Source organism: Phyllostomus hastatus, unplaced genomic scaffold (assembly GCF_019186645.2).
Source record: "Phyllostomus hastatus isolate PE091 unplaced genomic scaffold, TTU_PhHast_1.1 phas_scaffold_200, whole genome shotgun sequence".
Taxonomy (NCBI): Eukaryota; Metazoa; Chordata; class Mammalia; order Chiroptera; family Phyllostomidae; genus Phyllostomus; species Phyllostomus hastatus.
The window spans coordinates 7,487,366-7,513,989 of record NW_025334016.1 but is presented as its reverse complement, the minus strand read 5'-3'; positions in this window follow the sequence as shown (position 1 = coordinate 7,513,989).

Below are 26,624 nucleotides of genomic sequence, written 5' to 3'. Positions count from 1 at the left end.
TATGACAAAATAGTAATTTTCAATTAAGTTCTTTAACATTTTAAGAAATATGATACATAAAATAAAGAATACAAATTACAGGTTTTCAGCTCAAGAAATAACCATATTATAACTACCATCTAAATTTAAAAAAACTAGAACATTATCAGCACTCCACAAGTGATCTTTGTGTCCACACCCAGATGCTAACCCCACTCTCCTCCCTAGAGGTAACCACTATTTTAATTCCCAATTCCATAGATTTATTTAGCTTGTGTTTAAATTTTATATAAATTGAATTAGCATTATGCAGTTATGTCTGGATTTTTGCCCAATATTATATTTATGTAAGTGATTCATCAGTCTCATTGCACATAGTAGTACATTAATTTTTTCTCATTACATTTTGTATAAGTATAATTAATTTATCTATCTATTCTACTAATGGATATCTGAGCTGTTTCCTGAATTTGGCTATTACAAATAATGCTTTTATGAACACTTTTGCTATGACCATTCTTCTAAGTGATTCTGATGTACATAGGCATATACTCCTTTAGGCATACATCTAGGAGTAAAAGTATTGGATTATAGGATATGTGGTAGATAGTGAAAGCTTTAAGTTTTCAAAAATGATTATATACATTTATAGTAATAGCAGCAATATATGAATGTTGTAGTTGCTCTACATCTTCAAAATTCTTGGTATTTTCATTCTTCATTAAGCCATTTTCCAAGTGCATAGTTGTATCTCATTGTTGTTTTAATTTGCATTTTTTTGATAACTAATAAGATTGATTGCCTTTTCACATATCTGCAGGAAAAAAGGAGAATGTATGCATTTACTTTTATAAATTCCCTCATGTATAACTTTAGATGTATTTAACAAGTTAGCTTATATTTTATTTATTATTTAGTTTAGAATATTTTATCATTTCTATTGTAATTGCTTGTTTTGACTCATTGTCTACTTAAACTCATGTTGCTAAATTTCAAAACACAAGGACATTTTATGGTTGTCTTTTTTACTTTCACATATTCTGAATGTTTTCATTCCTTTGAAATTTATTCTATGGTCCAATATATGGTAAATTTTGATATCTGTTTTGTGCATTCTTGTAAGTAATGCACAACTTACCATTGTTGGGGTTAATCTTCTATATATGTCAAATTAGAAAAGCAGGAAAGAAAAAAATAATGACCCTACAAAATTTGTATACACACAAGTTTGTACAAATTTTGGCATGTATGGAAAAACAAAAAAATGTTTCCTGATCATAATAACACAAAAGTTGAAATTAACAACACAAATGGAAAGAAAAATTATCACCTCTAAAATAAAATACAAATCTTTCCTAAACAACTGATGTAAAAGGTAAAAATTATGTCAAAAGTACAGTTATATAAATGCTACTAATTAAATAAAAATTTAAGCATTACTCAAGAGAAAAAATCTTAGCCTTAGTATTACAGGGTGCAGCCAAGAGGGGGGACCCCAAATGAGCATTTGAAATGGGGTCCAGAACTTAAGGTGTCCAGGAGATTTTAAGATGTCTCCATCCACCGACAGTGTGGGTTGGGGGAAGGGACAAATGGAGCAGGGCCATTGAGATCTGTTTTGCATAGCAACAGCCTTGCAGCTACCCTCTGGCGTGGTCATTTAACATATCTATAGCCTTTGGCTGGTCGCTTAGATATGTTAAATAGCTGTGATCATCTCTGAGCCAGGGGAATGGAAGTAACTTCCCCACCAAGATGTGACTGGGGGCAGATCCCCCAAGCTACAGCGCCTGCGTGGGAGCGCAGAGAAGATTGGCTCCAGGACATGGGGCCACACCTGCCCAGACTCATGATGGCAGCCCAGTAAAGCTGGAAGGATATGAATTCTGGCAAGTTAAGCCGAGTGTGGGAGGAGTCAGAAATGAGGCTGCAGAGGAAGATTGGCCACGGGGATTTAAAACCCAGACTTGGCGGCCATTAGGTAAGAGAACCACGCGGCTTTGGCTGAGTGAGGACTCTCCCTTCCTGCAGCCCTGAAGGAGAACCATGTGGCTGTGGAGGTGCAGAGAGGATCACGGCCATTGTAGAGAGAGCCATACAGCTTTAGCAGAGTGAAGACTCCCGCATCCCAGAGAGGAGGGAGAACCATGCTGCTTTAGGAAGGAGAACCATGCACAGCCCTGAGAGAGAGAGAACCATGCTGCTTTAGGAGGGAGAGCCATGCACAGCCCTGAGGAGGGAGAACCGTGCTGCTTTAGGAGAGAGAACCACGCGGCCTTGACAGAGTAGAGACTCCTGCAGCTTTAGAAGGGGGAACCACCACCTGGTTTTAGCAGAGATCCCGGCGACTCAGCTGATGGTGCTGGGAACCCAGGGAGGTCTCCCGTTCGAGATGGAGTACTAACTGGGAAGAAACAGAGGACTGCCTGAGCCATGGACTTCTGTTTCCTTTCCTGAGATACGGTACTCTGGCCTGGGCAAAGGGAGAAGGAAGGAAGGACTGTGTGTGTTTGTGGGTGTTTTGGGGGACTTTGGGATTTTTGATAAAGACATCAGGTCACTACTTTAAGTTAGTATAGCATTAAATAAACATTTCCTTTCCTTTTCACGAATCTCTGGCATTGAAAGACGTCTTTCCTCTGGCGGCGGACATAACGGACCTGGGGCCTTCTTTCAATAATAGTATATTGTCCCAGGCCCCCCTTGTTGTGTGTTCTGTAACACTAGATGCTTAAATTTATAAAAAATAAAAATAAATTGACCACACTCAATAGATTAGGAAAAGATGCCAAAATTAAATCTAATGGAAGCAGAAAGGAAATGAAACAAAAGCAGAAATTGTTGATATAGAAAACAAAACTGCTATATTTAACACATAAATCAAAGAACTTACTCTCTGAAAAAGTCAATAAAATGAATCTATTGTATTAGGATAAACTAAATTTAGACTTTGGTTATAAGCAACCCCTAAATCCTAGTGGCTTATCACACAAATTTTATTTATCACGCTCACAAAGTCCATTGTAGGTTAGAAGCCTCCAAGACAAGTGCTTTTTCCTTGTGGTAATTCAGCAGCTAAGGCTGAGGTTCTGCCCTGTGAACACATGCCCTGTGTGCTTACTGTGAGCAGGAAAGAGAATCTGGAAGCTTGTTGGGGACAGCCCTGCCTGGTATCAGAAGCTGTAACCCCCACCAAGGCTAAGGCTGAGGGAGTGGCTTTGGACCGTAAGCCAGCAAGGAGACAGAAGCTTATCTCCCTGGTAGGAGTGCTGCTTCTGCTGCTTCATTCATAACTGAACCCTAATGCTTGGTCGGTTAGCCAATGACAGGTAAGATTCCTCAAGGGGAGAATGATCTAAGACAGGCATGATCATGTGGGAGGCCCCCAAGAAAGGACTTTGGGGGCTACAGCAAAACGGGGTGATGAATCCTCGGCTTTGACATAGCCTGAGTCCTCATCGCCTGGGAGAAAATCTCCTTTTCCCTTGGCTGCCTTACTTCCCTTACTCCACCTAAGCCTGAAACAATGATAGGGCGGTGCCGCTCTGTTGGAAAGGCGGGTTCCCCAGGTGACCAGGCCTAAGAAAGAATATGTAAAATCCTGTGAAACCTGCTTTGTTTAGAATGCTCTCAGTTGAATGATAAGGGTCCAAGGAAGAAGTAAGTTTGTTCTTAAAGTTTTACAGCTCTTTGATCCTGACTCAGAATAGGCCCTCAGACTTCCTTGTAATCTATTGTTTGATCCTTACTTCCTAGCAATGAGTAATGAGCTTTTACCTGAATTCTTATTCAAACAAAACCAATAAAAAGCCTCTCCAGAGGGGGAACGGGGTGCTCTTCCCTCCAGAGAGAGTGGCCATTTCGTTCCTACTTCCCCACAGGACCTGGTTGTCTCTGTGTATGTTTTTCTCACGTGTCGATGAGCCATCCGCAGCGTTCCGTGGTCACTGCCGGTCGGTGATCATGACAGAAGCTCTCACAGATTTTTCAGCCTCAGCCTGGTATGTCTCAATGACTTTAAAGAAGATAAGTTTTATTCCACTTTGAATGGAAACACATGACTCCAAGTCTAATAACCTAAGAAGGTGAGGAGCCAATGGGTCTTGGGTAAAAGAGACATTCTCTAGCATGTCCATTTTATTTGTTCAATAAGTCACATGGAAATACAAAAATATTCACTTTCTAACACTAGTGTTTACTAGAAAATAATTAGAAGTAAAACTGTTGGATTGTAGGTTATGCATCTTCAACTTTTCTAACCATTGCAAAATTACCTCCCAAATTAATATTATCAATTTAAACTTCCACTGGGAATATATTCAATTTATTATTTCTCCACATCCTCATCAAGAAATAATGTTCACAGTTATCTTTTTGCCAACCCAGTAGCTATGACATGATGTCTCACTGTTGTCTAAATAGTTATTTTCTTAATTCCTAGCAAGATGGAGGGTTTTTTTTAATGCATTGGCTATTTGAATTTCTTCATCTTTTGTTTGTTCATATTCTGTGCATATTTAGTTATTTAATTGTGTTATTTAATGATTTTTAGGCATCATCATACATTCTGGAAACTAACACTTCCCTATTTCCATGCAATGCAAATATCTTATCCCAGTCTGTACCTTATCTCTAATCTTTTCATTGTTCTTATGATGTCTTGTTGTATAAAAATTTTTAAAAGTTTATTTTGTCAAAATGTATCAATGTTTTGTCCTGTTACAGAACAAACAAGGAGGGCCTGGGATGATATACTATTATTGAAAAAAAAGCCCCCAGGTCCGCCATGTCCACCGCCAGAGGAAAGACGTCTCTCAATGCCAGAGATTCGTGAAAAGGAAAGGAAATGTTTATTTAATGCCATACAAACTTAAAGTAGTGACCTGATGTCTTTATCAAAAAAATCCTAAAGTCCCTTTTAAAACACCCACAAACAGCCAGTCCTACCTTCCTTCCCCCTTTGTCCAGTCCAGAGTACCATATCTCAGGAGAGGAAACAGAAGTCCATGGCTCAGGCAGTCCTCTGTTTCTTCCAAGTTAGTACTCCATCTCGACTGGGAGACCTCCCTGGGTTTCCACCACCCTCAGCTGAGTCGCTGTGATCTCTGCTAAAACCAGGTGTTGATTCCCCCTTATAAAGCTGCGGGGGTCCCCACTCTGGCAAAGGCACGTGGTCTTCTCTCCTCGGGCCACGGTAGTCCCCTCTCTGCCAGAGCCGCGTGGTTCTCTCTCCAATGGTGTGGGAAGGGAGAGTCCCCACTCTGTCAAGGCCGCGTGGTTCTCCCCCTACACAATGGCTGCAAGGGGGGGGGGTCGCCACTCTGCCAAAGCCACATGGTGATTCTCTCTTGCAGGGCTGCGGGAGTCTTCACTCTGCTAAAGCTGCGTGGTTCTCTCCTCAATGGCTGTGATCTTCTCTGCACTTCCACAGCCGCATGGTTCTCCTCTCAATGGCTCCCACCTCTGGGTTTAAATCCCTGTGTCAGTCTTCCTCTGCATCCTCATTTCCGACTCCTCCCACACTCAGCTTCACATGCCAGAACTCACATCCTTCCAGCTTTACTGGACTGCCATCATGAGTGTGGGCAGGTGTGACCCCATGTCCTGGAGCCAATCTTCTCTGAGCTCCCATGCAGGCCCCCTGTAACTCAGGGGACCTGCCCCACAGTCACATCTTGGGGGGGCGGGAGGTCCCTTCCCATCCCCCTGGCCTTGAGCATGGCCATAGCTATTTAGCATATCTAGGTGACCAGCCAAAGGCTATAGGTATGTTAAATGACCACGCCATGGATTAGCTGCAAAGCTGCCCTGTATGTTCTTGCTCTGTGTGCTCCTTCCCCCAACTCATACCTGTGGGGGAGGGGTGGAGACATCTTAAAAACTCCTGGACACCTTGAGTTCTGAACCCCATTTCAAATGCCTATTTGGGGTCCCCCCTCTTGGCTGCACCCTGTAACAATCCCTCCTTTCAGATATACACCCACTTTAAATTCTTTTAAAGGACAATGGACGAAGATCTCATCTTCTTGCAGCTGCTTCTGGCTGGAAATGGACATTGTTCTACCTACCCATGGGTCAGGGGTGCCCTCAAAGGTGGGGGGTCGGGGCACCACACGGAGAGAGTCCTTCCTGTAAGGGGAAGGACTTTACAGAATCTTTGTCAGTTGGCTGTCACCAGGAAGTCACAGGTTCGGTGTCCAAAGGCTGGCATTACTGGACCATTGGCGTCCTGGTAATATTCTGGAGATGACAGAGTTGGAAAGAATTGGAAGGCACAATTAAATCATAATCACTAAATGACAAAGGCAGGTACTTAAGTAAGGAATGGCTTATCAGGAGGAAGGTGTACAAGGCATGCTACACCTATCCGAAACTTGTGGCCCACTATACTTCACTCAGGCTGAGGGGAATATGTAGGATTTCCCTCCTTTCGGATATCTGGGTCTTTTCTGTCCAAGCCATCAAGACAGAAAAGGCAAAATTAGTTCTAAAGTGAAGCCCACAGACCACCCAAACCATTCACCAATCCAACCACTTAGTTCAGCCAAACCGTTGAGTCTCAGGGGGTGATGATGAAAATGGACTCCTTAAGCGAGGCCTATATTCACTCATTCATTCAACCAATTACTCAGGTAATGAAGTCATAGGCATATGCCCTATGAAAACAGAAGAGCACACAGGTTAATTCACACAACAATCCCCAAACCAGTCTCTGTGCCTGTGAGACTGTCTTTTGGGAAGACATTCAATTGCAAGGTCCTTCCTGCAATAACATTTAGCAATGGCAATTTCACAGGTCCTCTGTACCTTTAAATTGTACATCTTTGGTGATATTACAAACCCAGTTTCAACTTTCAAATGAAAACTTTCAAGATAGTTAGCTGCACCATTCTGATGTCCAATACTAAGTATAGTGATTTTCCTTGAACTACAGTTTGTCTCCTTAAGATCACCCTCACTGTTATTACGGGGACTACTTGGAGTCCCACTTTTAATTTTGACTGTTTGTTTGCATAAACACACCAAGAGCAGCCTGGATCACTTACGATCCTTGATTCTGCTTTGCTGGAACTCGCACAGAGAACCTTTAGATTGACTTTTCAGTCCTCCCCTCGGGGCACAGAAGCAGAGCCACACATCTACCATCTGGCTTCACCTGTACCAGTTGTTTCATTCAAATCCTTGAGGCTTCCATTGTGCTTACAGGTTCCTTTTTGGCCATCTTTCAGGAAAGCAACCTTCGTTCCTTCCCTGGAAAGACTGCCATGAACCACACAACCAACCAAAGTACCAGGTTTTTCTCGTGGGCTTACGCTAGCTTCACAAGTCAATTCCAGTTCCTCAGGGCTTTCTGGTGATGACCAGAACCCATACATGCCTCCTTCTGGTGTGACATTCCAGTCAAAGTCTCAGGTAACAAAACCACTACTAACGACTGGTCTTATTGGTTTTATGCAAAGAAACCTTATATTATCACTCACTCCTTCAGAATGCCAAATTCTGGAGGGATCAGGTAGGGAGAAAAATACAAAGCATGAAGGAAAATCCTTTTCCTTCTGATATCCACCAGGCTTCTCAAAACTTTCCTACATAGTGTGAAGTTTCAACCTTCCCTGGAATCCTTAATTTCCTTTGCAGAGCAGATACAGAGCAAAATCCAAAACATAGAGTTCCAGAATAATACACAGGTAGAAGCATTCTCTTGCACCAATGCGTCCATTGGTGCCTTGCAGAGACATGCTCCTTCAGGTCCAGTCTCTTGGCAGAGACATGCCCCCTTTGCCTCTGGCTGAAGCACTCAGCCCCAAATGACCCTTCCTGGGTCCTGAGTGGCAAAGGCATTCTCCCCAACCAGTTACAGATGACCTTTTCTAGGTCTTTAGGTGACCTTAAACAGGTCCTCAAATACAGGTTTCTGATCAGAAACAACACCAATGGCAGAGACTTGCTCTCTTCCGATCCAGTCTCATGGCAGAGACATGACCCCTTTGCCTCTGGCTGAAACACTTGTCAGCCCCAAATGACCCTTCCTGGGTCTCGAGTGGCAAAGGCATTCTCCCCAACCGGTTACAGTCGACCTTTCCCTAGGTCTCAAAGTACAGAAGGTTTCTGATCAGAAACAAAACCAATGTGAGAAATTTGCTCTTTTCCCACAAAACTGGCAACAGGTAGTTCAGGCTTCCTTTACTCCAGGTTTAAAACTTTCACAACCTTTACACATAATTTTCGCATCCAGGTTTAACCATCATTCTCTTAATCCTGGTTCCTTTCCCACACTGGGAAGGACTATACTTAAACTCAGCATGTGGCAGCTAAAAGTCCCTAACACTACAGGTACCTTCCACTAAAAGTCCCTAGATTCGCAGGGACATCCTGCAGCTTTCTGAAGCTCAGACGCTACAAACACCCTATAGGTCAGATGTTCACCCTTGGACCTCAGTCCATGACCTTCAGAACCAGAGCCATTCCTATCAGAACCAGTTACACAGAGAACCTGACTGATGCAATGCCAACACAGCAGCAACATGCAGCCCATAATCTGAAGAGAGCCCTTGGCCCACCACTTTGTCCAGTTCCAAGATGGCGGTGCCCATGCATGCCGGGTCATCCAAGATGGCGGTGCCCATGCACAACCCACCCTCCATGGTGGGGCACTCACATGGCTCATCCTCCATTTTACGCAAAATGGCAACACACCCACAGGGTTTGCTGTTCGATCCCCGCCATACATGCAGGCTCGGCTTACAGAGCCTAGGGGTTTGCTTCTTCCCCAAACCTGAGTACAGGTTCCCTTACTGCCACCTGGGCTCCCCGGAACTGTAAGTGAGCAGACAGAGGCAACCTGGGAGCAGCATACTAACCAAACCATTATCCATAACTCCATTATTCCAAAACGGTATTCAGAAACCAGTTTTCAACCAAACCATTCTCACGTTTCTGCTCCCTCCCCGTTTCATTTCCTTTCCACCTTTCCAGGCATGATAGGTGGCCGATGCCCTCAGGAGGAGTGCAGAGAAATTCTTGAGACTGGGAAAACTCTGAAGTCTCACTCTCTCGCACCTGAGGGGGTCGGTCTGCCACGGACAATTATCGTCCCATCTGGGTCGCCACTCTGCCAAAGCCGAGTGACGGTTCTCTGCTAAAGCTGCATGGTGATTCTCTCTTGCAGGGCTGCAGGAGTCTTCACTCTGCTAAAGCTGCGTGGTTCTCTCTCTCAGGGCTGCGGGAGTCTCCACTCTGTCAAGGCCGCGTGGTCCTCTCCTCAATGGCTGTGATCTTCTCTGCACTTCCACAGCCGCATGGTTCTCCTCTCAATGGCTCCCACCTCTGGGTTTAAATCCCTGCGTCAGTCTTCCTCTGCAGCCCCATTTCCAACTCCTCCCACACTCGGCTTCACATGCCAGAACTCACATCCTTCCAGCTTTACTGGACTGCCATCATGAGTGTGGGCAGGTGTGGCCCCATGTCCTGGAGCCAATCTTCTCCGAGCTCCCATGCAGGCCCCCTGTAACTCAGGGGACCTGCCCCACAGTCACATCTTGGGGGGGCGGGAGGTCCCTTTCCATCCCCCTGGCCTTGAGCATGGCCATAGCTATTTAGCATATCTAGGTGACCAGCCAAAGGCTATAGGTATGTTAAATGACCACGCCATGGATTAGCTGCAAAGCTGCCCTTCATGTTCTTGCTCTGTGCGCTCCTTCCCCCAATTCATACCTGTGGGGGAGGGGTGGAGACATCTTAAAACCTCCTGGACACCTTGAGTTCTGAACCCCATTTCAAATGCCTATTTGGGGTTCCCCCTCTTTGCTGCACCCTGTAACAGTCCTATAAAGTTTTTTGTTCGTAGTTTTTAAAATTTCAATTCCAAGGCTACATTTATATGCTTCTAGAGGTCATTTTGAAATTATAGTTTGTTTTTCACATTAGGTTTTAATTCCACTTGGAACTTAATTTTAAATAATAGTGTACAGTTTTCATCATATTGGTTGTTATTTTTATATTGATAACTATGACAAAAGAATTTTAAATCATGGCTCATTAAGAAAATGTAGTATCGTAGACCACTAATGTCAAGGATATTAAACAATAGCTAAGAGCAATGTGATATTACAGGCATTGGGTGGGTCTGAGATGAACAATGCATAGAAGGACAATGAGGTTAGATAATTATCACTAAATTGTATTAAAATCCTACAGGGTAACAATGAGAAAATTAAGCCACTTTCAAAATACACACTAAATATGAGAACCAGAGGGCCTCTTTTGTACCATACATATATGCCAGCTGAGGAAATATATCTGGATCTGATAGTGAAGATGTTGGTTCATGCTCAGTTAAGGTAAGTCTGTTATACTAAAGTCAAGGCCCTACTTGGGAAGATCTGAAATCCTAACAAGTGAGATGTTGACTTCTGAGTGGATATTCCCCAAGATTATAGCTAGGTTGACTTCCCTAAGCCTTCAGGAGTCTTTAAGTGGTGGCTAAGTCCACCTTATTAAAGAGGTGGCAATTCCCTGTTATGGGAAGACACCACAGAAGCCTCTCTCATGTAGGGCAAAATGTATCACCCTCAGAAGCTTCCTGTACCTCCTCTCCTGAGTACTAGACTGAAAACTAAGGTTAAATTTCAACACATACTGGTTGGGGTCATGCTATACCTAATAAGGGAATAAAAAGATTGCACCCAAAACAAGCTGCAAGGACTGGTTAACATTTACTGGCAGGAGCCAGAGGACTACTCATGAGATTGGATTCTGAGGGTGCTTGCTCAAGTGGGCCAGAGTACAATACCAGACAAGCAAGGGTTCACTGATTTTTTACCACTCTCTCAGAACAAAGGAAATAATACCTGGGTAAAAACCCCAGAGGGTGGGGCAAAGTTGCTACTCATATGTCCTTTATGAGTTCAGGTAATAGTCCTAAGAGATCACTAAACAAAGTGGAAATGCCTAAAGTTGCAATGGCAGAATAGGGGACAGAATGAAAAGAGTCATGAAAAATGGGCATGCTGGAAAGAATATGTTATATGAAGCCAGAAGATCCACCAGTGTTTTACCTACATTTCATGGGAAGTCTAAGCGGATATAGTATTCACCAATGCCATCAGTGTGAACCGTTGGGAAGAGTACCAGCATTACTAACAAGTTCAGTGGTGTCTGTCCTCTGTAACCTAGGACTAATGTTAGGAGAAATTGTCATATAGTGTGGCAGGAAAAGAAAACTCCAAAAGTTTCTTATGCTCTGTAACTGTAACACTTGCAAAATTTCACACAGGACTGTAGAAGCTGACAAGTTGTAACCAAAGCAACGGCCAGTTACTCAAGGTCATACACTGACTCCCATGATAAGCTCCTGTACTCTGTACCTTCTGCAAATTCCTCCTGCATTTTCTCTTTGTCTCCCATATAAGGTAGCTAGACCTAACTTCCACATTCGGCTTCTGTAACCTTGCTTTGCCACGTAGGTAGGAAGCCCGGGACTATTTAAACCCCAGGAGCGTGAGGATCAGTGCTCAGAGGATTTGAATGTTAACCACCCCCTCTGGGCCCCCAGGCAATAAAGTTTGTGCTTCATTATCTCCCCACGTGTGGGTGGATTTTCCACAACAATAGTTTGGCTCATTGACAGCAATGGGGATGATGGTCACAGACCACCTAAGCAACATAGGCCTATTTAGGCTATTCATTTGTATTTTTTTTTTCTGTTGATGTTTCCCTTCCTTCATCCCTCCACTCAAGCTACTTAGCCTCCCCATCTGTAACTAGGTCAAATTCAACACTTAGCAGTGCTTATTCTGTGGTGATACTGGAAAGGTGGCCGATTCCTTTATAAACATAGCTGGCAGCTCTATCTTTGTCTTCCAATGCCCAGGCCTGCTGTTTCATAAGCTGAATCCCTAGTTATAAACTGGCAGAAGCAATTTTCAACCTCCTTTCTGGAGAAATGGTTTCAGGGAGGGGCTTTGATTCTGGCCACCTACTTAAATGGAGATCTTAATTCCCCATTGCTTCTATTTGCTAAAAATCTAGTCATCTCTGGTTTTAGCTCTAGCTTGTGACTTCAGCTCTGCTCACTATTTTCACTCTTCTTTTTTAAAAAATTAGATGCTTATCTTGCCTGTAAGTCCAGTGATATCTTTTTATTGTCTCTTTTTGGTATTTTATCTATCACTTCAGTGTGCTTGAGGCTCAATGCCTATTCTTACAATGCCATTTTGACCAAAGTGCATTCTATTTTTACAGAAAAAGCATCCTTTTCTTCTTCCTCTATCTCTTTCTCTTTTTCTCTCGTAGCTTTTAAAGTTTTCATCATTACCCCCAGTTTCTCTCTTTTCACTGAGATGTTTCTAGGAAGTTGATTTTTATTCATCTTGTTTGGTACTTTGAATGCTTTTGATATGAAGATCCATGTCTTTCTTCAATATTGGAAACTTAATCATTATCATTTAAAATACTGTGTCACCACCAAACATGCATTCTTCTAAGACTCCTATGAAACTTTTTCTTCCTCCCTTCCTCCCTCCCTCCTTCTCTCCCTCCCTCCCTCCTTCCTTCCTTCCTTCCTTCCTTCCTTCCTCCCTCCCTCCCTTTCTTCTATCCATCTTATTTTCCTTATTTCATAAAATAAATTTGGATTGATTGGATTTTTACTATATGTTATGCACACTGACAGGTATTGAAAATAAAGAAGCAAATATATTTACTGAAAGGCTTGAAATGCTGTCCAAAATTTATAGAGATCTTGAAATGATGAAACCAATGTTTTTGGACATGTGAGTGGATGGAGAGAAAGTGGAGAATGTGCAAGAAAATACAGTAGTCCTCCTTATCCATGGGGGATAAGTTCCAAGCCCCCCAACGGATGCCTGAAACTGCAGACAGTACTGAACCCTACATATACTAGGTTTTTTCCTGTATATACATACCTATGATAAAGTTTAATTTATAAATTTGGCACAGTAAGAGATTAATAACAATAACTAATAATATAATGGAACAATTTTAACAATATACTGTAATAAAATTTGTGTGAATTTTCTCTCTCTTAAAATATCTTAATTGTACTGTATTCACATTTCCACTTAAAAGGAGCCCTTTATGGCTTCTCTTTGACATCTCCAAATTGCCAACATCACTGTTCTTATGCTTATGGGCCATTGTTAAATAAAATAAAGATTACTTGAACACAAGCACTATGATACCATGACAGTCGATCTGATCACTAATAATGGCAACTAAATGACTAATAGGCAGGTCATTAGTCATTGTGTACAGTGTGGAAACACTAGATAAAGAGATAATTCACATTTCAAGTGGGACATAGCAGGGCAGTGCAAGATTTCATCATGCAATTCAAAGCAGTGTGCAATTTAAAACTCACAAATTGTTTATTTCTAGAATATTTTGTTTAATATTTTTGGATCACAATTGATGGTGGGTAACTGAAATGATGAAATGCAAAACTGTGGATAATGTGTGTCTACTAACTGTACATCTTTAGCTGACACTTACATTCTTTTTTCTTGGCACCAATCCACAGAGAAATAAAAAAAAACAAAAACTTTAGCCCACTTCCTTATTCTCTGCTTTCAAATTATTCATGCCAATGGGCTGAAGCTCAAAATCTTTATGCACGTTATTCTTTGAGGTCTCTTTCAATCAGGGTTACATGCCCAGTAAACCTGGAGCCCAGCAGTGGGTAAAGGTTTCCTAAACCTATAAGTTCCACTACTCTGTAGAGAGCAGTTTTCATGTTTTATATTTATTATTGGTATTCCTAGGCAGTATTTATATTTTAATTTTATCTGTACCAATACTGGTTGCACTTTATTGTCTTTAATACAAAAACAAGTGGCCAATACATAAGAAAATAAACATTAGCACAATTAGATCTGACAATCTACTTACTATATACTATTTTAAGTCACCTTCAGATAGATAAAATGGAGTATTACCAATACAAGAAGAATGATCCTGTGTCATTATCTCATCACATACTAGCCTTTAAAAACCTTGCTTCCTCCCCAAAGATAATCATTATCCTGATCTATAGTATATTAGATTTGTCCCTTTTTTGTGCATTCTAAAAAAGAAATCATTAGTGGGCATTTATATGTGTTTGTTTTTTCTCAATTTATCTATGTTTTTAGATGTAGTGGTAGTTTATTTTCTTTGCTATATTTTATTTCATTTTATTATTATACCACAGATTATTATCCATTTTTATGGGCATTTGAAGAATACCCATTTTTTAACTATGAACATTATACTTACATGTGTGGTGAATATATGTATGCACTTATGTTCTTATAATCTGAAATTGACTTTTTTTACACAGTATAATACCTTTGAGATTCATCCATGTAATGGCATGTACCAATAATTTGTTCCTTTTAATAAATGAGTGATGTTCTATTGTATAAATATTTTATAGTTTATCTTTTAAACTGCTGACTGACAGACATTTGGGTTATTTCCGATTTTTAAAAAGTGTGACTAGAATTGCTGTAAATATTCCTGAATAGGTGTTTGTACGACTCCGAATTTTTATTTCTCTAAGGTAACTATGTAGTAGTGGGATTGCTGAGTCATATAATAAATACATGTTTAACTTTATAAGAAAATACCAAACCATTTTCCAGAATGGCAGTACTATTTTCCTATTTGGAAACACTTCATCCCTCATGTCTTGATTTTATAACTTGTTAGGTCTGAAGCAGTGTACTCTATAGAACCATAAGGGAGGAAAAATAATTTTTCCTCTACCTTTCTAAGTAACAAAAGACAGATTAACAATAGAGAAGCATATACATTTATTTAATATAAGTTTTGTGCAAAGTGGAAGGCTTCATTAGGACATAAAGGCCCAAAGGGTCAGTTAAGTCCAAACATTGTTTATGCTAGGTTTGATGAAGAGTGGAAATTGTTATAGAACAATGGTTTTTCAGTGTGCCATAAGAATTTTTAAAACGTGCATTACCTGACTATTTAGTCAGGAGCACTGACCTCTTTTCCCTTAAATTGTCAAACAAAAAAATGAAAGCAGCCAACACAACAGCTGTTCAGTGTGAATGAATCGAGATTATACCTATTTTTTTTGTCAGATAGGCCAAAAATATATATTTTTGGTGTGCTGCAGAATTTTAGTAATTAGCTTATATGTGAGATGAAAAAGTTTGAAAATTGCTGCTATAGGACAAAAAGGGTATTCATTTAAGTATGGTAAACTGGAGGAAACAGCACGGCCTATTTCTTAAGATTCCTCTGAAAATCTTTTGTCTTTAGAGATAAGGAAAGTCCTTTCCTCAAGGTAGATGTAGGGCACCTTTCACATAGAGTTCTTATGACTTGCTTCAGAGGAAGGTCAGAAATCCCTTCCTGCACTTCCCTTTTCTCAAATTCCTTCATCTTAAAATATTCAAAATGCCAAGTTGCCATATTTGGGGGCAGCATATCCTAAACTCCATCAGGGCTAATTATTCCCTTATACTGAGGCAAAAGCTTTCTAACTTGTTTACCCAAATGTCCCATGAATAACAAGTTTTCAAATCTGGTTAGTGGGTATAGGCACTATTACCAGCTTTGTATAAGTACTATACTTTAATCCTTGCAAATGGTTCTTTCTCTGGCTTTGCATAGCTTCAGTTACTCGTGGTCTGATTAGTACTCTGCTGAACATTCAAGGGCCCTCTACAGATCTCTGAAGTTGTCTCTCTGCAAATCTCTCTTCTCTCCAGTAGTATTCTTTCCTATGAACTCTAGATGCCCTGGTATCCCTGATCTGTTGGCTCTGTCTCATCAACTCAGGCAGTTTGCCATTTTTCACCTGTGCCTCAGCCTGTAAATTCTGGATAATCACAGGATTCATTTCATTTGTTTCCCATCTCATACAGATCATTGTCCTTCAGACACAATGTTTTTCATCGCACGATATCCAGTGTCTTGAAAACTGTCATTTTCACATATGCATTTCTCTTTTATTTAGTTGTTTCAGGTATAAGGGTAGATCCAGTTCCTGTTATTGCCTCTTGGCCAGAAGTGAAAGTATTCATTTGCATTCTTTATTACTAGTGAATTTGAAAATCTTATGTCTGTTAGTCATAAATATTTCTTACTATGTGAAATGACAGTTTATATGTTTTGCCCTTTTTTCTACTATAGAAATTTGCCATTTCTCATTATTTTAGAAGAGTGTCTTCTACATTAAAGATAACAAACCATTTTCTGCCACATATGTTATATTTTATTTATTTGTTATTTGCTTTTCATTTTGATTTATTTAATTTTTATGAGCAACCAATTTCAGTTTTTATTTAATCAAAACTATTACTGTCTTGATATTTTTTATTCATTCTGAAATTGGATAATGTACCAATATTACATGTACACATATTGTCTTCTACTTATTTTTATGATTTTCTTAAAATCATAAAGAATCATAAAGAAGTAAGGAATCACAATTCATATTTCTGAGAAGGCTATAGCTAGAACATGTTTTATGGCATTTTAAAGCAAATGTCTTTTAATTTTTCATTTAAACTTATTCTTTAAAAACAAGGGTTTGGACTTGGGTCAGATGGGCTGAAATAATCTATATCCCCACACAGCTATTGTTTCAACAAGAGTGTACCATCTTCTTTGGCATACTCCGACTGAAGGCTCGAATGAGATTCTAAATTAGGGATCACTCTAATATCTATGGAATGGTAGCAGTGGTTGAATGGAGCATTTCTAGTAGGAATGAGTATATGGTTAAAAAGCAAAGTAAATTAAGTTGCATTACAGATTTTTTAACTATTATTTTCACGTTCTGTTTGGCTGTCTACATTCTCTTTTCTTTCTTGCCCTATATCCCACACCTTTCTCCAACCACAAAATTTCTCTTCTCTTCAGAGATGTTTATAGTGAAGGGTAAAAGAATGTGCCATCTTAAAATAAGCTTCTTTGGCATATGGATTACTTTAAACTAAAGCTCATTTAGAACCAGCAGACACTGAAAAAGTACTAAAAGCAGGGCACCAATTTCTTTATTAAAAGTAGATTTTCTTTTGTAAAGTGAATTTCCAGTTATAGAGATATCTCCCTCTCTTTACAGCAGGACTGGGTTCCCTCTTGTAGGCTCTAGGGGAAAATCCATTTTTTGGCCTGTCACAGTTTCTAGAGGCCACCCATATTTTTTGACTCATGGCCCCTTGCATCTTGAAAACCAGCAATGTTTGTTCAAGTCTTTCTCGCGTGAAATCACTCTAACATTAACGCTTCTTTTGCCTCCCACTTTCACTTTTAAAGACCCTTGTGATGACATTAGGCCCACCTGGATTATCCAGGACAATCTATCAATTTATAGGTCACTTGATTAGCATCATAATTACATTTACGATCTTAATTTTCCTTTGCCATGCAATACAACATATTACAGATTCCAGGGATTAGAATGCAGAATTGGAGGTACATTTTTCTGCAAACCACAAAGCATTAATTGATGTGGAATACATTTGTGGGCCAACTAGACCATAAAAAATAAATTCTGAGAAATGTAGTTAACTTAGCCAAATTGACACATTACAAAGCTACCACAGTCCATTCTTGTTGAATTCAAACTCAGGTGTATCTCCTTGAACCATATTTAATCTCCAAATAAAGACTATCTTACAGTAGCATGACAACATGTTACTCCTTTTCCTAGAAGAGTATAGAAAATTATTTTTGTGTCTTTGGGTGATGTTCACTCTTCTCCTTGTTGATTCATACTCTGTTTTATGTCATGCAACTTAATATTATATAAAGTTAAAAATTATTAATTTTAATAATAAAATTATTAGGTTCTTAGTTCTTAGGGTTAGATGGTAAGGGGATGGCAGAGGGAAATAAATTAATATATTAATATATTAATATATTTAATTACACATAAAATTAAATAAAAGTATTAAAATAAGGAACACTCGTAACTATTATAGCCCTCATTTCTGCAGTGGGCATGTGGCAGGTACTTAAAACTATCCCCTTTGTCCTCAGCAACCACCTTACTTTTTTTGTTTTTTTTTTTTTACATGGTAGGCTGACCAAAAACTTCATTCTTAAAGGGTCTGGGCTTTTAAGGTCCCTGTCTAAATTAAGTTGTAGTATTTCACTTACTTTAATCATATCATATAGGAGTACTAACACATATCTTAGCAGGGATGTCCAACTTTTTGATGTCTCTAGACCACACTGGAAGAAGAAGAATTGTCTTGGGCCACACATTAAATACACAACTGCTAACGAAAACTGATGAGCAAAAGAAAAAAGGTGTTAAGTAAGTTTACAGTTTTGTGTTGGGCTGTATTCATAGCCATCCTGGGCTGCATGCAGCCGATGAGCCACAGGTTGGACACCCCTCCAGATGATCTCCTATATTCCAGACATTCTCATCCTTGTCCCCATTGTATTGCAGTAGCAATCCAATTTCCCTTTGGTGATCAGAATTGATCACCCTAGCCAGAGTAACCCCTTTCTCTTCCTCTTTATTCAATGGCATGAGATACCCAGAGTGATCAGGTAACAGTTTCAACTTCCAATTTTGAAGATTCATTGTTGGGTCCCCCTGGTAGAAGTATTTCTCTCTTTGGAACTAAGGCCTAAAGACCAGCAGAGCCTTAAGTTGCAAGGATGGCAAGCAAACATTTTGCTAGTGCATTACTAGAGGTAATAGTGAGAGGAGTCACTCTCATTTCCAACCCTTGATTCCTGGATTCATGAATATTAGCTAAGGGAGAAACAGCACCATTTACAGCAGGTCCTCAAATAACATTGTTTCATTCAGTGTAATTTTGTTATACTGTTGATGAAAAGAAAATTTATTTTCTGCCAGGACCATTGTCTCTGTGGAGTTTGTACTTTCTTCCCATGTCTGCATGGGTTTTCTCTGGGTACTCTGTTTTTTTCCCCACATCCCAAAGATGTACAGGTGAGGTGAACTGGTGTGTCTAAACTGTCTCAGTCTGAGAGACTTTAGGGGTGTGTGAGGGTGCCCTGAGATGGAAGGGCATACTCTACAGGGTGGGTTTTCACCTTGTTCCCTGAGCTGCCAAGGAGAGGCTCCAGCCACCTGCATCCCTGAATTGTAAATAAGCAGGTTGGAAAATAATTATCTTACCTGGTGGAAGCAATACATATAATCACCCTGCCACCAGATAGCTGGATGATCACCCTGGGGAATAGTGCCATACTAGGGAGTCAATGGTCTCTGCTTCTTAAAAATTGGGCACTCAGCTGTGGCTTTAACCAGGTCAGCCTTGGCAGGTGAAATTCCATGTTGCTGAGTCTATGCATAACCTCCATTCCTGCCACTGTGACCACTTTATTTATGAGCCCATTAGGCAATGACAGGAGTAGCTGGGGAAGAAAGCCAAAAATGTATATTTTAGTTGTCTTATTATGGTTCACCAGGATATTCTTGCCTTCCAAGGATAAGTCAGTATAGTGTAAATGCTTGTATCATGTAAGAATTGCATGGGGCTGATCATAACAGTGACTTCAAGTAACAGTGAATTAAAAGAAGTACATCTTTTTCATAAAAAAATTCTAAAATACTCAGTGCAGCACTGTCATGGATTTATAATCATCAGGAATATAGTGTCCTCCTAAGTTTTACTATAATCTACTTAGCAAATACCTTCTATTCTTAAGGTTGGCTCATAATCCAAGATTCCTGCTACACCTTTAGTAATTTAATAAAATTAAGGGTTAAAAAGCAAGAGGAGGTAGAAAATTCAAAAGGAGCATTCACTTGAAGTCTATTTCCCTTTGCAGGAGCTTTTCCAAAATTTCCTCCTAACAACTTCACCTGTATCTCACTCAGCAGGTCATAGTCATCTGGCCAAACCTAGCAGCACAAGAGGATGAGAAATGAAAGTTTTGACTCAGTCTATTCTCTCCCCAAATAAAATCAGGGATTTTTAACTAAGGAAGAAAGGCAGAGTGGATATTACCATTAGCAACCAGAAGTCTGACATAGTGAATCCAGCTTATTTCCCATGCACCATCCTCCATTATATGCTTCTATTGCTATGAAAAATTGAAGTGGATAAAACTCCCTCTATCTCTTTCATCTCTAGTTATTCAACAGATACCTGAATCCAGTTATAAAATCCTTAAGATTCTATTCATATTTTTGCAAATGAAAGAGATAGCAAGTAATGAGATTTTTTTCAGTTGTTAGTTTTATTGTGATTTTTTCACCTTAGGAAAAATATATACAACTATATATATATTAATATATATAATATATATATATATATTAATATATATATATCCAAAGACTCTAATTTTTCCCCACTCCAAATAAATTTACTCTGCAAAGACAGAATAATAAAAATTAAATGCAAAGCACATTAATCAATAATTCAAGGTGATAAAATGAAAGAAGACCCCAATATCACTTTGACTCAAATGATATAGAAGGTTAAGTGCTCAGCCTTTGCTTGGGCATCTATACTAAGAGAGGCTGCTGTGAGGGGACTTGAAAACTACTAGTTCCAAATAGGAACTCATATCTGTATTTCTTACAGACTCTGTTGGTATTTTTACCTTTTTGTCATTTATTAAAATGATAATTAAGCTGTGATGGAGTTGCTCTTTATTTTTTTATTTTAATTGTTGTTCAAGTACAATTTTCTGCCTTTTGTTTCCATCCCAGCCCACCCCCAACCCTCCCCACCTCCCTCCCATTTCCACCCCCTCCTTGTTTATATCCATGTGTCCTTTATACTTGTTCCTGAAAACCCTTCCCCTTTTCCACTGAAATTCCCTCCAGTCTCCCCTCTGGTCACAGTCAGCTTATTCTCTATTTCAGTGTCTTTGGTTATATTTTGCTTGTTTGTTTGTTTTGTTGATTAGGTTCCTGTTAAAGGTGGGATCATATGGTCTTTGTCTTTCACCACCTCATTTAGCATAATGCTCTCTAGTTCCATCTATGCTGTACCAAAGGGTAGAAGCTCCTTCTTTTCTCTGCTGCATAGAATTCCATTCTGTAAATGTACCATAGATTCTTGATCCACTCATGTGCTAATGGGCAAATAGGTTGCTTCCAGCACTTGGCTATTGTAAATTGTGCTGCTATGAACATTGGGGTGCACAGGCTCTTTCAAATTGGTGTTTCAGGGTTCTAGGATATAATCCCAGCAGTGGAATTGCTGGGTCAAAAGGCAGATCCATTTTTAGTTTTCTGAGGAAATTCCATAATGTTTTCCATAGTAGCTGTACCAGTCTGCAATCCTACCAACAGTGCACTAGGGTTCCCTTTTCTCCACATCCTCTCCAACACTTGTTTGTTGATTTGTTTATGATGGCCATTCTGACAGGTGTGAAGTGGTATCTCATTGTAGTTTTAATTTGCATCTCTCTGATGGCAAGTGATACTGACCATCTTTTCATGTGTCTCTGGGCCCTCTGTATGTCCTCCTTGGAGAAATGTTTGTTCAAGTCTTTTGCCCATTTTTTAATTGAATTGTTTGTCTTCCTGGAGTAGAGTCATGTGAGTTCTTTATATATTTTGGAGATCAAACCCTTGTGGGAGGTGTCATTGGCAAATATATTTTCCCATATAGTTGGTTCTGTTTTAATTTTAATGCTGTTTTCTTTAGCTGTGCAGAAGGTTTTTATTTTGATGAGGTCCCATTTGTTTGTTTGTTTTTCCTTTATATTCTTTGCTCTAGGGCCCATATTGGTGGAAATATTGGTGCATGGAATGTTTGAGATTTTCCTGCCTATGTTTTCCTCTAGGACTTTCATGATGTCACAACTTATATTTAAATCTTTTATCCAGTTTGAGTTTATTTTTGTGTATGGTGTAAGTTGGTGTCAAGTTTCATTTTTTTGCACATAGCCATCCAGATCTCCCAGCACCATCTATTGAAGATGCTATTTTTACTCCATGTTATGCTTCTGATCCCTTTGTTGATTATTAATTGACCATAGAGACATGGGTTTACTTCTGGGCTCTCCATTCTGTTCTTATGCCAGTACCAGACTGTTTAGCTTATTATGGCCTTGTAATATAGTTTGATGTAAGGTATTGTGATCTTCCTACTTTGTTTTCCTTTGTCAAAATTGCTGTGGCTATTCAGTATCCTTTATGGTTCCATATAAATTTTTGAAATGTTCATTCTATATCTTTGAAATATGTTGTTTGTATTTTAATAGGTATTGCATTGAATCTGTAAATTGCTTTGGGATAGTATGAACATTTTGATGATGTTAATTCTTTTAATTAATGAACATAGAATATGCTTCCATTTATTTGTTTCTTTCTTAATTTATTTCTTTAGTGTTGTGTGGTTTTCTGAATAAAGTTCTTTTGCCTCCTTGGTTAGGTTTATTCCTAGGTGGTTTATTTTCTTGTTGCTAAAGCAAGTGGGATTTTTTCCCTGACTTCTGTTTCTGATCTTTCATTGTTGGTGTACAAAAATGCCTTTGATTTCTGAATATTGAATTTGTATCCCGCTCTTTTGCCAAATTCACGACTACTCTACCCAGCAAGTCTCTCAATTAAAATGGAAGGTGAATTAAGGAATATCATAGACAAAAATAGGCTGAAAAAATACACCTCCACCAGCAGTACAAGATATGTTAAAGGGGCTGCTTTAAGATGAGGAAGAAAAAGAGCGAGAGTGAGAGAGGGGGAGAACACAGGTACAAAGGTGGGGAAATGAATAAGTACCTATCAATAATAACTTTAAATATTAATGGATTAAATGCTCCAATCAAAAGACATAGGGTAGATGAATGGTTAAGAAAACATTACCTTCACATAAGCTGCCTATGAAAGACCCAACTCAGAACAAATGACCAACACAGATGAAAGTAAAGTGTTGGAAAAAAACATTCTAATATAATGGGCAGGGGGGGAAAGCTGGTGTAGCAATACTTATATCACACATAATAGAGTTAATACTGATTTTATAATTATATAAGGGATGGTAGCATAAGCAGGTTTATATCTATACATATTTATGGGCCATTATCATAAAATAGAAAAGAGTTTCTGTCATCAGTGTAGATGAGAAAAAAATCATATTTTTTTGCCTTAGAGGTCTAAAAATGTCCACAGAGAATATAATTTACCTATGCCACTGATGGTCTTAGCAACCAAAGGTCATTGGCCTCAGTTCTACACCAACAGGAATCCCAAGTTTGTGGTGCGGAAACTTTTTGTTCAGTGCAAACATCTCAATTGTAATACAGCACAGCTGTAAAAAGAGCTAGGGTGGCTGTGGAAGGATCTGATTGTGTTAAGAGCCCTGGTGCTAAGACACTCACTACTGCAGCTAGACAGCTGTGCTCTTCTCCTCACTGTACTGCTCTGTTCTTGCTCTGTTCTATGCCAGTCTGGTCTGGTATGTTCTGTCTTGTTCTGGTCTACTCCTCAGCTCCACTCTGCTCTGCTCTGGCAAGACAAGTTCAGTATTTCATCCTCAATGATTCAGCTCTATATGGGGAAACACAATCTTCAGTCTTCAGTGGAAAGGGAAAATGAACTTTTAGAGACAGAAGGGAGATACTTATATGGATAGAAGTCCCCACCCTTGATCCCTGATTGTTTCATCCTCATGCAAATGAGGATTCCAAATCCTCACAGTTTGGTACAAAAGGCATTGTCCTGATTGGTCAGGATTGAGCTGTTCTGAATTGTCAGTGAAGAAGCTCATGGGAATATAGCTGTGCAACTCTGATTGGATGGAGAAAGCCCATTAGTTAAAATATGATTCTAGGAACTCTTTAATTGGCTCAGATGACAGAGCATAGTGCAGGCAGGCAGTTCAGTGCAGGCTTCTCCCTGAAGTGCAGTTTGTGTGAGAGGTCCCTCTGTAGAAATGGCTACTACGCACAATGTTTTTTTCTTAAATTTGAGCTCAGTTAACCCTGAGAATCCTCTGTAAGTATCTTCTTTCTCAGCGTCCACAGTTTCAATCTTAGCATGGCTTTGCTGCAGGCATGCCGCCTTCATTCTCTAGATAGGTGACTCCAATCATCTGTCTCAAATCAAGGTAGATTGAGAGTTATACCTCAGCAAGATGAAAATGAACTATGGCATGCCCCAACTAATCAAGATCATTACAAAATAGCACTATTACTGATTTGCTGGTGAAAAAAATCAAAATAAATAAATCCCTTAATGGTGTATTTACTTAGTAGAAATTAACAATTGCATAAAAGTTACCATTTTTCATGTTTTGTTTCATCCTGAGTTTCCCAAAAAAAGCATGATAAGGATATGATGCACAATTTACATGCTTGCTTTTGAGGTAGGGTACAATCTTAGTGAACAAAGAATAAGGGAAAAGGGTATTGCAGTCAAGGAAGGAGCAAAAGCTAATACAAGGTGACCTGTTATGAAGATGTTCATAGCTGTATAGGGAAACTGGCTGATTGATTGGTCATGTAGGATATCTTCAGAAAGAATGTGTGGAACCTCTGTTTTACTTAACCATCTGACTATGTTTGGAAGAGAGAAAGGGCAAGCAATGTGTCTGCAAGTTTCTTTCTGTATCCTGTCTCATTGGTCAAAGTTCACCCCATGGGGCATTAACACCCCACGTGACCCTTCTGGAGAACGGAGAGTCTCTGTGGGCACAGATGTTCAGCCTTGGAACAATTGTGGCTTGTTCTTGGGTAAACATGATGTTGGCCTAGCCCTTGCCCCCAGAGGAGGGGAGATAATCTGTGGTGTCAAGAGACAAGTGCTAGAACATGTGCTAGAACAGAACACATACCCTCAATATCAAGATTTGGAGGGAGAAAGAGGCTAATTTTATAATGGGAAGGAGAGAAGAGAAAAAATTAGAAAGGAAGAGCTAAGTGAAGCTGAGTGCCCATTCACCCATTTGTAATAAAATATATAAATGACACTTGGGTACATTGGTTCTTGGCATATCCCGCACACACACACACACACACACACACACACACACACACACACACAAATAAATAAGAAGGTTATATATTGAATGTGAGATTGCAGTGAAGAGTTACTTTTACATGTTTAAGCCTGAAGGACCTCCAACTCTCACCTTCAGAATTTGCAGTTTGTGAAGAAGATATGATCCCTTTCTCCTTCAACAACTACACAACTATATTGAAGGAGTACAAAAAATAATTATTGATATATTTTATAATTCCAAACATTAATCCTAATCTTCTGACCATACTCATAGTCAGGAGGCTTGGAAATTCTATATTCTCATTCAAGTTATATCTGATCTGGAAAGTCCAACTAAACTAAGACTCCCAGAAATGAAACAGCTAATCCAAACTTGCTTTATTTACAACTAATGTGTTAATTATAACTAATATATTACCCTGTTGGCAATGGAATCTTAGTTGAAAACTGCCAATAAAATGGAAATACCTGAGAAATAAATAAGATATTGACCTTAACAAACGGGCAGTCAGATATTTCTTCAGCAAAATGGGTTTTTTTGGGGGAACAAAGAAAATTTGGGATATGTGGTCTAATGGCAAACCACAGGTAAGTCCAGAAAAACAAAATGGAAGAGTACTAGTTATACACTTGGGAGAGGTTGTTGTAAACAAAGAGTCCGTTGAGGGAAGCTAAGAGTGTGAGGTACAGTGACTTTTCTTTGTCTGACTTATGCCAGTCTTCCATTGGCTAAGATGTTACTAAGCAAGGTTTCTTTTCTTCCTGCTGAGGTAATAAAGTAATATCACTTCCTGTCAGAGATGCAAGGTACCTCTCTTCTTGTTGAAGTCAGTAGTGTGCATTGAGTGGCATGTGTGTGAGATCTCACCTAGCCTCCTGACTCCATTTTAAGTGAGGTTTATGTTTATTAATTTTCATGATTTCTCCCCAGAATGCCAGGTAACTACCCATTAGATAAGGTAGAAGATGAAGTATTTTAAACTCAAACTCTGGAAATGTATGTTGTCCCAGAAACAAGGAAATAGAATATCTGATTTGTGGACCAACTTAACTTGCTTCATAATGGAGCTCTCAATATTAAAGTTTATAAAGATTCATAGATACAGAAATAAAAAGTATATGACAAGTATGATGAGCATGATTAGTTTTAAAGAAAAACATTATCTATCCTCCTTAGAAATGGGATCAAAAAGAGCTTTACTTTCCAGTTGTATGAAGAACAAAACATCTACATATAATAAGAAAAGAGGCATGTGGTACTCACTATAAATACACTTATTTACTGTCCTTTTGTTATTTGTCTTCTGGGTCAACTTTGAGCTATGAAAATGATGATGACATACTCAGAAAAATATGGGAAGGGTTAATTTCAGGCCATATAATTTCCTTTATTAAATTGGTGCAAGCTTTTCATTTAAAAGCCCATGTTCTCACAACTGGAGAGAGTTCAATTGTGCACCTTGAGATCAGTCTATTATATGCCAACTACAGTGAAAATAAAGGGATGGCTCTCTTCTAGATAGAAAAAAAATATCAATTAACTTAGCATCTCACAATTCTTAGCCATTACAAATCTTTTCATATAGGCTCAGTAGGAGTTTTTAGAAATGTGACCCTTCGCCAACCATTACCCCAGTCTTTCCAGCAAATGACATCAAGTACTGCAGTGAAAAAAATCAAGATTTTTAAAGATTTATCTATACTCCAGTGATTATTGATATGATTT